Here is a 12,636-nt window from a genome sequence, read left to right as displayed (position 1 = left end):
GTGACTCCCACAGTCCAGTGACTCTTCAGTCCAAGTTTGGTGGAGGTAAGTCCTTGCCTCCCCACGCTAGACTGCATTGCTGGGTGTGGCGTGATTTGCAGCTGCTCCGGCTCTTGTACACTCTTCCAGGATTTCCTTTGTGCACAGCCAAGCCTGGGTCCCCGGCACTGCTTCCTGCAGTGCACAACCTTCTGAGTTGTCCTCCGGTGTTGTGGGACTCCCTTTTGTGACTTTGCATGGACTCCGGTTCACTTTCCTTCCAAGTGCCTATTCAGGTACTTTTGCAGGTGCTGCCTGCTTCTGTGAAGGCTCCCTGAGTTGCTGGACGACCCCTGTGTCTTCTCCTCCAAGTGGCGACATCCTGGTGCCTCCTTGGCCACAGCAGCACCCAAAAACCTCTACCGGGACCCTTGCAGCTAGCAAGGCTTGCTTGTGGTCTTTCTGCATGGGAACATGTCTGCAAGCTTTACCGTGATGTGGGACATCCATCCTCCAAAGGAGAAGTTCCCAGTCCTCCTCTTTCTTGCAGAACTCCAAGCTTCTTCCAACAGGTGGCAGCTTGCTTGCACCCTCAGCTGACATTTCCTGGGGCTCCTGCCCACTGTCGCGACTATTGGACTTAGTCCCCTTGTCTCACAGGTACTCAGGTTCGGAAATCCACTGTTGTTGCAATGCTGGTGTTTGTTCTTCCTGCAGAATCCCCCTATCACGACTTCTGGGCTCTCTGGGGGTAGTAGGTGCATTTTACACCTACTTTTCAGGGTCTTGGGGTGGGCTATTTTTCTAACCCTCACTGTTTTCTTACAGTCCCAGCGACCCTCTAAAAGCTCACATAGGTTTGGGGTCCATTCGTGGTTTGCATTCCACTTTTGGAGTTTATGGTTTGTGTTGCTCCCACACCTATGTGCTCCTATTGCAATCTTCTGTAAGTCTACACTGTTTGCATTACTTTTCTTGCTATTACTTACCTAAGTTTGGTTTGTGTATATATATTTTGTGTATATAACTTATCCTCATACTGAGGGTACTCACTGAGATACTTTTAGCATATTGTCATAAAAATAAAGTACCTTTATTTTTAGTAACTCTGGGGGTCATTCTGACCCTGGTGGCCGGTGACCGCCAGGGTCACCGACCACGGGAGTACCGGCAACAGGCTGGCGGTGCTCCCGAGGGCATTCTGACTGCGGCGGTTCAGCCGCGGTCAGAATGGGTAAACCGGCGGTCTCCCGCCGGTTTACCGCTGCCCCAATGAATCCTCCATGGCGGCGGAGCGCGCTCCGCCGCAATGGGGATTCAGACACCCCCTACCGCCATCCTGTTCATGGCGGGAAACCCGCCATGAACAGGATGGCGGTAGGGGGTGCCGCGGGGCCCCTGGGGGCCCCTGCAGTGCCCATGCCAATGGCATGGGCACTGCAGGGGCCCCCGTAAGAGGGCCCCGCAAAGTATTTCAGTGTCTGCTTTGCAGACACTGAAATACGCGACGGGTGCAACTGCACCCGTCGCACCCCTGCAACTACGCCGGCTGAATTCTGAGCCGGCGTCCTCGTTGCAGGGGCATTTCTGCTGGGCCGGCGGGCGCTCTTTTGGAGAGCGCCCGCCGGCCCAGCGGAAATGTCTGAATGGCCGCCGCGGTCTTTTGACCGCGGTGCGGTCATTCGGCGGCGGAACCTTGGCGGACGGCCTCCGCCGTCCGCTAAGGTCTGAATCAGGCCCTCTGTGTATTGTGTTTTCTTATGATATTGTGCATATGACACCAGTGGTATAGTAGGAGCTTTACATGTCTCCTAGTTCAGCCTAAGCTGCTTTGCCATAGCTACCTTCTATCGGCCTAAGCTGCTAGAAACACCTCTTCTACACTAATAAGGGATAACTGGACCTGGCACAAGGTGTAAGTACCTCTGGTACCCACTACAAGCCAGGCAAGCCTCCTACATTGGTTGTGCAGCGGTGGGATGAGTACTTGTAACTACTTACCACTTTGTCATTGTGTGCTTTTCATAAGAGAATAATATACAAAACAGTTCAGTGTATGTACACCTAACCAAAACGTTTTTCTTTTCTTCTCTCAAACATTTTACAAAGTGTTGAAAAGTATTCTAAAACTTCTAAGAGTTTTCTAAAAGTTAGAAAAAGTAATTTTCTCTGTTCTTTAAAAAGTTCTGAAACTTTTTCTTCCTTCTCACTATTTCTAAACCTTTTACTATCATGTCTGTAGAAGATTCTACTCTTAAAATGGTCAATACTACTTATGACAATTTGAATTACAAGAGTCAAAGGAGTCTCTGCTTAGATAGAGGTTTAGAGATAGGAAAGAACCCTACCAAAGAGTTTCTATTTAACATGCTTATTGTAAATGATGAGTCCCAAGCAGGCACATCAAATGAGAGTTTAATAGAAGGTTCCCAATCCGACTCAGGGGATCTCCTTGAGGGAGGAAGGGAGGGTTCTGAACAGGATCTGCCCCCTAGCAGGACACCCAGTAATGTTGGTAGTAATGGAAGTTCCCATCACAGTAGGGAAGTTTTTATTCCTAGAGGCCAAGTTGCTAGGGTCCAGTCAGTTAGGGACAGATGCCCCTCTGTTGTTTCCAATTTGTCTTCTGTGTCCAAGCATTCCCAACCCACCCACCCTGAGGATAACTTGTTAGAAAAGGAACTCAAAAGGTTGAGGGTTGAAGAGACCAGACTGAAGCTTAAACAGCAACAGCTGGCCTTCGATAGGGAATCCCTAGACATTGAGAAGGAGAGACAGAGATTGGGGTTTGGACCCCATGGTGGCAGCAGCCGTATTCCTGATAGTAATCCTGTTAGAGAGCATGATTCCAGGAATCTGCACAATATAATCCCCCCTTACAAGGAGGGGGATGACATCAACAAGTGGTTTGCTGCACTTTAGAGGTCCTGTATGGTACAGGGGGTCCCTCAAAGGCAGTGGGCTGCTATATTGTGGCTGTCTTTCAATGGAAAGGGTAGGGATAGGCTCCTTACGTTTAGAGAAAGTGATGCTAACAATTTTGCAGTTTTGAAGGATGCACTCTTGGATGGATTTAGCTTAACCACTGAACAATACAGGATTAAGTTCAGAGACACCAGAAAAGAGTTCTCACAAGACTGGACAGACTTTGTAGACTGTTCAGTGAAGGCCTTGGAGGGGTGGTTACATGGCAGTAGAGTTTCTGACTATGAAAGCCTGTATAATCTTATTCTGAGAGAGCATATTCTGAATAAGTGTGTGTCTGACTTGTTACACCAATATCCAGTGGACTCAGATCTGACCTCTCCCCAAGAATTGGGAAAGAAGGCAGACAAATGGGTCAGAACAAGAGTGAACAGAAAAGTTCATACAAGGGGTGACAAGGATGGCAAGAAGAAGGATGGTAAGTCTTCTGACAAGGGTGGGGACAAAAGTACAACTGAGTCTTCATCAGGCCCACAGAACTCCTCTGGTGGGAGTGGTGGGTCCAAATCCTCTTCCAATAATCCACCTAAAAAGCCTTGGTGTTATTTGTGTAAAGTCAAAGGCGATGCCAGTTGTACAAAGAAAAACACCAAAACTCCCACTACCACAACCCCTGCTGCAGATTCTAGTGCCCCTAGTAATAGCAGTGGTGGTGGGAGCAAACCTACAAATAGCCAATCCAAGGGAGTAGCTGGGCTCACTATTGGTAATGTATTTGGGGTTGGTCTTGTTAGGGAGACCACAGAGGCTGTGTTAGTCTCTGAAGGTGCCATTGATTTGGCCACCTTGGTTGCTTGTCCCCTTAATATGGATAAGTACAAGTAACTTCCCCTATTAAATGGTGCTCAGGTTCAGGCCTACAGGGACACAAGTGCCAGTGTTACCATGGTGATAAAGAAACTGGTCCACCCTGAACAACACCTTTTTGGTCAGCAGTACCAAGTGACAGACACTCATAACAACACTCTTAGCCACCCCATGGCTGTTGTGAATCACAACTGGGCGGGGTTACTGGTCCAAAGAAAGTTGTGGTTGCCTCAGATTTACCTGTAGACTGTCTACTATGGAATGATTTAGAGACATCAGCTTGGGCAGAAATGGAGTTGGAGGCTCATGCAGCAATGCTAGGCATTCCTGGGCATGTTTTTGCTTTGACAAGGGCTCAGGCCAAGAAGCAAAAAGGACAAGGTAGCTTGGATCCTGGAACAATGGACCAAGTGCTCCCTAAAGCTAGGGGTAGCAAGGGTAAATCCCTACCCACTATCCCTCCCTCTACAGATGATTCTCTTTCTGAGTAAGAAGAATTTCCTCCCTGTGCAGAACCTTCACCAGATGAGCTGGCAGCAGACACTGCTGAGCTTTTGGGTGGAGGGGGCCTGCCAGGGAAGAGCTGAGTGTGGCACAGCAAACCTGTCCAACATTAGAGGGTCTCAGACAGCAAGCTGTCAAGCAGTAAAACGGGGATGTCAGTGACTCACATAGAGTTTACTGGGAGGACAACCTCTTGTACACCGAGGCAAGGGACCCAAAACCTTGAGCAGCCAGGAGATTGGTCATTCCCCTGCAGTACAGAGAGTTCATCCTAACTCTTGCACATGACATTCCTTTGGCTGGGCATTTGGGCCAGATCAAAACATGGGAAAGGCTTGTCCCCCTGTTTCACTGGCCTAGGATGTCAGAGGACACTAAAGATTTTTGCAAGTATTGTGTGAACTGCCAAGCCAGTGGCCAGACTGGTGGCACCTCAAAGGCTCCCCTTATTCCACTACCTGTGGTTGGGGTCCCCTTTGAAAGGGTAGGGGTTGACATGGTTGCCCCCCTTGACCCTCCTACTGCTTCAGGCAATAGGTTTATCTTGGTGGCTGTGGACCATGCCACAAGATATCCTGAACCAATTCCTCTAAGGACCACTACAGCTCCTGCAGTGGCAAAGGCCCTCCTGGGAATCTTTTCCAGGTTGGGTTTCCCTAAAGAGGTTGTATCAGACAGGTATAGCAACTTCATATTTGCATACTCGAAAGCAATGTGGAGGGAATGTGGTGTAACCTACAAATTCACCACTCCTTATCATCCACAGACTAATGGACTGGTAGAGAGGTTTAATAAAACTCTCAAAGGTATGATAATGGGACTCCCTGAAAAACTCAGAAGGAAATGGAATGTCCTGTTACCTTGCCTCCTTTTTGCTTACAGGGAGGTACCCCAGAAAGGAGTGGGCTTCAGCCCCTTTGAACTCCTCTTTGGACATCCTGTAAGAGGTCCACTAACTCTTGTAAAGGAGGGTTGGGACCACCTTTAAAAGGTCCCAAACAGGACATAGTGGACTATGTACTTGGCCTAAGATCCAGAATGGCGGAGTACATGAAAAAGGCCAGTAAAAACCTTCAGGCCAGCCAAGAGCTCCAGAAGCAATAGCATGACCAGAAGGCTGTTCTGATCCAGTACCAACCAGGACAGAAGGTGTGGGTATTGGAGCCTGTGGCCCCAAGAGCACTCCAGGACAAATTGAGTGGACCCCATCTAATGGTTGAGAAAAAGGGCGAGGTGACCTATTTGGTAGACCTGGGCACTGCCAGGAGTCCCCTTAGGGTGATTCATGTCAACCACCTAAAACCCTACTAAGACAGGGCTGATCTCACCCTGCACATGGCAACAGATGAGGGGCAGGAAGAAGAGAGTTACCCTCTCCCTGATCTCTTCTCTTCCACAGAAGAGGATGCTCTAGTGGAAGATGTAGTTTTGGCAGACTGTCTTACTGCTGAACAGAAAGACAACTGCATAAATCTCTTAGGTCAGTTTTCTGAACTCTTTTCAACTGTGCCAGGCACCACATCTTGGTGTGAACACACAATTGATACTGGAGACAGCATGCCGGTCAAGAGTAACATCTATAGGCAGCCTGACCATGTCAGGGACTGCATAAAGCAAGACGTTCAGAAAATGCTTCTCTCCTGTGGTGCTTGTACCTAAGCCTCACTCAAAAGATGGAAAAAGGGAGATGAGGTTTTGTGTAGATTACAGAGGTCTCAACCAGGTAACAAAAACTGATGCTCACCCTATACCCAGGGCAGAGGAGCTCATTGATACACTGGCATCTGCCAAGTATCTAAGCACCTTTGATTTGACTGCAGGGTATTGGCAGATCAATTTGGCTGAGGATGCTAAACCTAAAACTGCATTTTCAACTATAGGAGGGCACTACCAATTTACAGTGATGTCCTTTGGTTTGAAGAATGCACCTGCCACTTTTCAGAGGTTGGTGAACACAGTCCTGTAAGGGTTGGAGGCTTTTAGTGCAGCATATCTAGATGATATAGCTGTCTTTAGCTCCACCTGGGATGAGCACCTGGTCCACCTTTGGAAAGTTTTGGAGGCCCTGCAAAAGGCAGGCCTCACTATCAAGGCCTCAAAGTGCCAGATAGGGCAGGGAAAGGTGGTTTATCTGGGACACCTGGTAGGTGGAGAACAGATTGCACCACTTCAGGGGAAAATCCAGACAGTCATGGATTGGGTTTCCCCTCCAACACAGACCCAGGTGAGAGCCTTCCTAGGCCTCACTGGGTATTACAGGAGATTCATTAAAAACTATAGCTCTATAGCAGCCCCTCTTAATGATCTCACTAGTAAGAAGATGCCTAAAAAGGTATTGTGGACAGCTAGCTGTCAGAAAGCTATTGAGGAGCTCAAACAGGCCATGTGCTCTGCACCTGTCCTAAAAAGCCCATGTTACTCCAAGAAATTCATTGTTCAAACTGATGCATCTGAATTAGGGGTAGGGGCAGTCTTATCACAACTGAATTCTGAGGGCCAGGATCAACCAGTTGCTTTTATCAGCAGAAGGTTGACCCCTAGAGAAAAGCGTTGGTCTGCCATAGAGAGGGAGGCCTTTGCTGTGGCCTGGGCACTGAAAAAGTTGATGCCATACCTGTTTGGCACTCACTTTATTGTTCAGACAGACCACAAACCTCTACTTTGGCTAAAACAAATGAAAGGTGAAAATCCTAAATTGTTGAGGTGGTCCATATCTCTACAGGGAATGGACTATACAGTGGAACATAGACCTGGGAGTACCCACTCCAATGCAGATGGACTCTCCAGATATTTCCACTTAGACAATGAAGACTCATCAGGTCATGGCTAGTCTTATTGTCCTTCATTTTGGGGGGGGGGGTTGTGTAGGAAAGTACCATCTTGCCTGGCATGTTACCCCCATATTTCACTGTATACATGTTGTTTTAGTGTACGTGTCACTGGGCTGGGACCCTGCCAGACAGGACCCCAGTGCTCATAAGTATGTGCCCTGTATGTGTTCCCTGTGTGATGCCTAACTGTCTCACTGAGGCTCTGCTAACCAGAACCTCATTGGTTATGCTCTCTCTGCTTTCCAAATTTGTCACTAACAGGCTAGTGACTAAATTTACCAATTCACTTTGGCATACTGGTACACCCATATAATTCCATGGTATATGGTACTGAGGTACCAAGGGTATTGGGGTTCAGGAGATCCCTATGGGCTGGGGCATTTCTTTTGCCACGTATAGGGAGATCTGACAATTCTTACTCAGGCCTGCCAGTGCAGCCTGCGTGAAATAACATCCACGTCATTTCACAGCCATTTACCACTGCACATAAGTAACTTATAAGTTAATGTCTAACCTTCACCTGGTGAAGGTTGGGTGCAAAGTTACTTAGTGTGTGGGCACCCTGGCACTAGCCAAGGTGCCCCCACATTGTTCAGGGCAAATTCCCCGGATATTGTGAGTGCGGGGACACCATTACACGTGTGCATTGCACTACATATAGGTCTCCAGCAACCGCCAGCAACCGCCAACAGACAGGCGGGAGACAAAGTACCACCCACCCTATTACAAGAGGCCTATCCGCCACCTTTTCTGGGGCGGAACCAACGCTATCAAAAGCACGGCGGAAACAGTACACAGAAGGGAAAATACTCACCTCTCAACACCCAACGAGGAACCAGGACGCCATGGAGCCCGAACTCCACGTACTGCCCATGCTGGTTTACCTCCTCTTCTATGAGGAGTATGAACGGCGGCGGCGGTGGCGACCACGGTGAGTACTGCGCCTACAAGACAGAGAAGGGGGGGAGGAAACAGAGTGACACACACACGCAACACCCCCACCCCCACCACCAAACACAACAACAGACACATAAATACATGCAGCAACATTACATATACACCCCCCACCCCCTGGAAGAACGCAAGAACAAAAGGAAATGCTTGTAACCATTGTAATCAAGAAAAATCCAGTATTCAAAAGTCAAAATTCAGCATATACAAATATGTACACCAACTACACAAGTCCGGATAGTGTACTAATCATTGTCCGTGGACCACTGGGCCCAAAATGCATTGGCGGGCCCACACACGATACCTAACTCTAAACCGAGAGAAACATTGCAGGGGCATCAGATCGAAAATATACAGGCACCTCAGGGGGAGAGGGGGACACCTCAGCCTGATGAACGCACGATGCCACTGCTGCACGAGGGGGCTCCATGCCCATTGATGTATCCTGGGGAGTGCAAAGCGACAGTCTCTCAAGTCTCTCCAGTGGGTGGTTTGCCCACTTCTTTATCCTGGGGAGTTCAAAGCCACAGTCTCTCAAGTCTCTCCAGTGGGTGGTTTGCCCACTGTTGCATCCTGGGGAGTGCAAAGCAACAGTCTCTCAAGTGGATGTCATTCTCCAAAGGTTCTGGAGGGGCCAGGTGCCCAGAGTGCTTCATCCTGCCAAGGACAAAGGTAGTGGATGTCAATCTCCACTGGTTCTGGAGGGGGCCTGGTGACCAGGGTGCTTCATCCTGCCAAGGACAGAGGTCGTGGATGTCATTTTCTACTGGTTCTGGGGGGGGCATGGTGCCCAGACTGCTTCATCCTGCCAAGGACAGAGGTAGTGGATGTCATTCTCCACTGGTTCTGGAGGGGGCATGGTGCCCAGAGTGCTTCATCCTGCCGAGGACAGAGGTAGTGGATGTATCTCTCCACTGGTTCTGGAGGGGGCTTTGTGCCCAGAGTGCTCCACGTGCAGTGTGGCCGGTACAATTCCCTCATGGAGGCAGCGACATACTCCACACTGCTGCGGCTGTGCCTTCCACCTGCAGGTGCAAACAGTGATGGAAGAAATGCCTCATGGAAGCTGCCCAGGGTCCAGGAACTCTCCTCCAGCCTCAGACGACTAACCACTGGGGATGGTAGCCATGTCAGTGGTGGTGCCTGTGCCCGAGGACGCCGCGGGTCCGGTGGCGGTGCTTGCGGCGGTGTCTGTTGCGGTGGTGCTTGCGGGGGTGCATGGGTCAGCACCTGCAGAGGGACACAGCAGGATGTTTCCTGCAGCCTCGGATGGCTGCCCACTGGGGAAGATGCTGGGGACTGTCACTGAGGCTGTAGACGTGCCGGGGGCGGTGCCGGTGCTTGCGGCGGTGTCTGTTGCGGCAGTGCTTGCGGCGGTGCATGGGTCAGCACCTGCAGAGGGACACAACAGGACGTTTCCTGCAGCCTCGGACTGCTGCTCACTGGGGAAGATGCTGGGGACTGTCGCTGAGGCTGTAGACATTCCGGGGGCGGTCCAGTTGACGGTGCAGGTGGCGGTTGTGGTAGCGGGGCAGCTAGCAGTGTTCGCCGCCTTAAAGGCTGGCATGGTCGTGGACATAAAGTGTGACATTGGTCCCTCAGTCGGTGCCACCATGCCCTCTCCTGACCTGCTCTTCAGCTTTTGGCCCTTCCCCAGCTTTGATGGTGCCGCAGTTGTCTTGCCACTATCTTCTTTGGTTTTTGCTGAACCCCTGCTGGCTGGTACTTTAGGCTTCTCCCTCCGGGATGTGGGCACCTTTTTTACCTTGGCAGGTGGCGGAATGTCCTTGCCCTCGCTAAATGGCACACTGGCAGCCCTGATGGGTGGCGCACTCCATGACCCCGCAGTTGCTGGCACCACTGTGCCTGGGGATTTGGTGGCTGAGGTGCTGGGCTGGGACTTGGAAAACCTGGCCCTAGGGGAAGGATGGGGGGGGAGGTGTAGGGAAGAGGTCAATGTTAGCCAGGAAGAGTTTCTTAGACACACTGGCACGGGAAGATGGAGGGGGTTTGGGAGTGGAGGTAGAGGTAGTGGTTGTAGGAGGTGTACGTCTGCTGAATTTGGGTGAAGGTGCATGGGCCGGAGGCTGTTGTGAGGTGGATGGCTGTTGGGTGGGTGTGTGCCTGCGTTTGTGTACTTTGGGAGGAGGGCTCACAGACACACTGGGAGAGGACACTGGGGATGTGTGCATGGTAGTGGGGGTGGTGAGTGCACGTTAGGGGTGTGTGGTGATGGGCGGGCCTGTGATGGAGGCAGTGGCTGAGGATGTAGTGCATGCAGGTGTGAGTGGAGACGAGACTGGGAGGGAGGAGGAGGACATGGAGGAGGGGGACACAGTAGAGGCTGTGGATCTTGCTGTGTCTGCATGGGATGGTGCTTGTGTGAGTGCCTGTGGAATGTGTGGTGCTTATGTTTGCCAGAGCCACTCTTGTGTGTTGATGAGTGTGCATGCTGGTCTGATGGTGTGCTTGGGATAGGCTGAGGTACAGGGGATTTGGTCTGGGTGGAGGAAGTTGGAGGGGGGAGACCAGACACAGGGACAATGGCTGCCGTCAGTGCTGAGGCCAGAGCCTGAAATGCTCTCTGTTGGGCTGCCTGCCCAGAATGTATACCCTCCAGGTATGCATTTATTTGTTGCAAATGCTTCTTAACAGCCTGGATGGCATTCACAATGGTAGATTGCCCAACAGTGAGGGATCTCAGGAGGTCAATAGCCTCCTCAATGAGGGCAGCAGGGCTGACTGGGGCAGGGCCTGAGGTGCCTGGGGCGAAGGAGATGCCCACCCTCCTGGGTGAGCGGGCACGGGACACACGCTGAGGGGCTGCTGGGAGGGCAGTGCTGGTAGGGGGGATGGTGGCTGTACCTGTTGATGGGGTGGGCACAGAGGTGCCCACCACTGCAAAGGAGCTCCCACCAGAGGAGGAGTCCCTGTCACTTCTGTTTGCTCCTGTCCCCGCCGTGGAGCTCCCCTTGCCCTCCGTTCCACTGGTGGCTTCAGACTCCATTGTTTCGCCCTCCAGGGCCAAGTGGGTCGCAACTCCCTCCTGCTTCTGTGCCAAGGCTCCTCCGCCTGATGATGCTATTGCATACAAGAACAGGGAGACCACAAAAAGGGGGGGAAAGACAGAAGAAAGACATGTTCAGTGCATGCAACACCACTACCGTTGGTGGACACAACACACATGGAGCAGCCCTTGCACTACGCTGTGCACTAACAGTTCCTAGAAATTTCACCTGACCATGGGGTACGAGGCCTAACACCAATTGCTGCACACCTGGAAGTCACCAGAGCCTGACTAGATGTAGATGGCTCTTACCACTTTTGGGGTTGGGGTGCCACATAGCCTGCCTCACAAGGGACCTTACCCACAAACTTCGCCCTGGCATAGGGGAACCCACTGCCCACCTACCCCACCCAGACACCTCATAATGCACGCAGAGTCAGCTGAATGAGAGTGTACTCACCCCCTTGTGGCTGCTGTGATGCCCTCAAGCGCCCATCCAACTCCGGATAGGCCACCACCAGGATCCAGAACATTAGGGGGGTCATGGTGCGACGGGCACCCCTTCCCACGTTTGGAGGCCATCCCCAGCTGGGCCTCCGCCGTCTTCTTGCTCCAGCGGCGCAGGTCCTCCCATCTTTTACGGCAGTGGGTGCTCCGTCTGTCGTAGACCCCCAGGGTCCGGACGTCCTTGGCGATAGAACGCCAAATACCCTTCTTCTGGTGGGCGCTGACCTAGAGGAATGGTACAGGGGGAAAGAGAAATTACTTACACGTCCGGACCGTCATACTCATTTCCCCCCAGTTCCCACCCTTGCACTGACGCACATACACTCCCCATCCGCACATGCAGGCCTCAGCCCCCCCATGTATCTTCCATCCACACCACTCAAAACAGGCATTGCCCATGCAGCATGCTCACAGTGTACTCAACTGTTTGTCTGGAGGACCGTACAGTTTTGTGTACTGGGGGAGGATCCCATCCACTAGTTTCTCCAACTCCTACGAAGTGAAGGCAGGGGCCCTTTCCCCAGACACATGAGCCATAGTCGCTTCCAGACTGAGGTCACAGCAGCACTTGCAGTGTAGGTCTTCTCCCGTTGAAGGTCAGGCATCAAGTGAGGGAACAGAGAGAAAATGGCGGTCACGTCCGCGGCGGTGCGTACCGTCACCGCCGGCGTACATCGTTATTGGCTCCTGGGACCCATAGGGCCAAATGTTAACCAATGTTGAATTGCACCGCTGTCTCAGACCGCCCACCGCGACGGTGTAGAACGCCAGCGCAGTTATCTCATATCCCCTTGTCCCACCTTACAGGTCAGGCAGCCGCCATTTCAGGAGGCCACATGGGGTGGATGTTAACTGCGTCACACCTATCTAGGCCGGGAACATAGACAGCTACCAGCACATTGCGGATTAATTACGTTTCTTAAAATAAATCATTGTGATACCTCAGTGTTGGATGACTCTCTGCTCGCTATTCTCCTCCATAGGGCACGTCCGCTGGGGCATGTATGAGATGGCAGCATCCTCCGGTGTACAGACCCCTGGTGGACCTGTCGACAATGGAAGAGA

Source organism: Pleurodeles waltl, chromosome 4_2, assembly GCF_031143425.1.
Source record: "Pleurodeles waltl isolate 20211129_DDA chromosome 4_2, aPleWal1.hap1.20221129, whole genome shotgun sequence".
Classification (NCBI taxonomy): Eukaryota; Metazoa; Chordata; class Amphibia; order Caudata; family Salamandridae; genus Pleurodeles; species Pleurodeles waltl.
The sequence above is the reverse complement of the archived record's forward strand: the minus strand, read 5'-3'. Positions refer to the sequence as shown.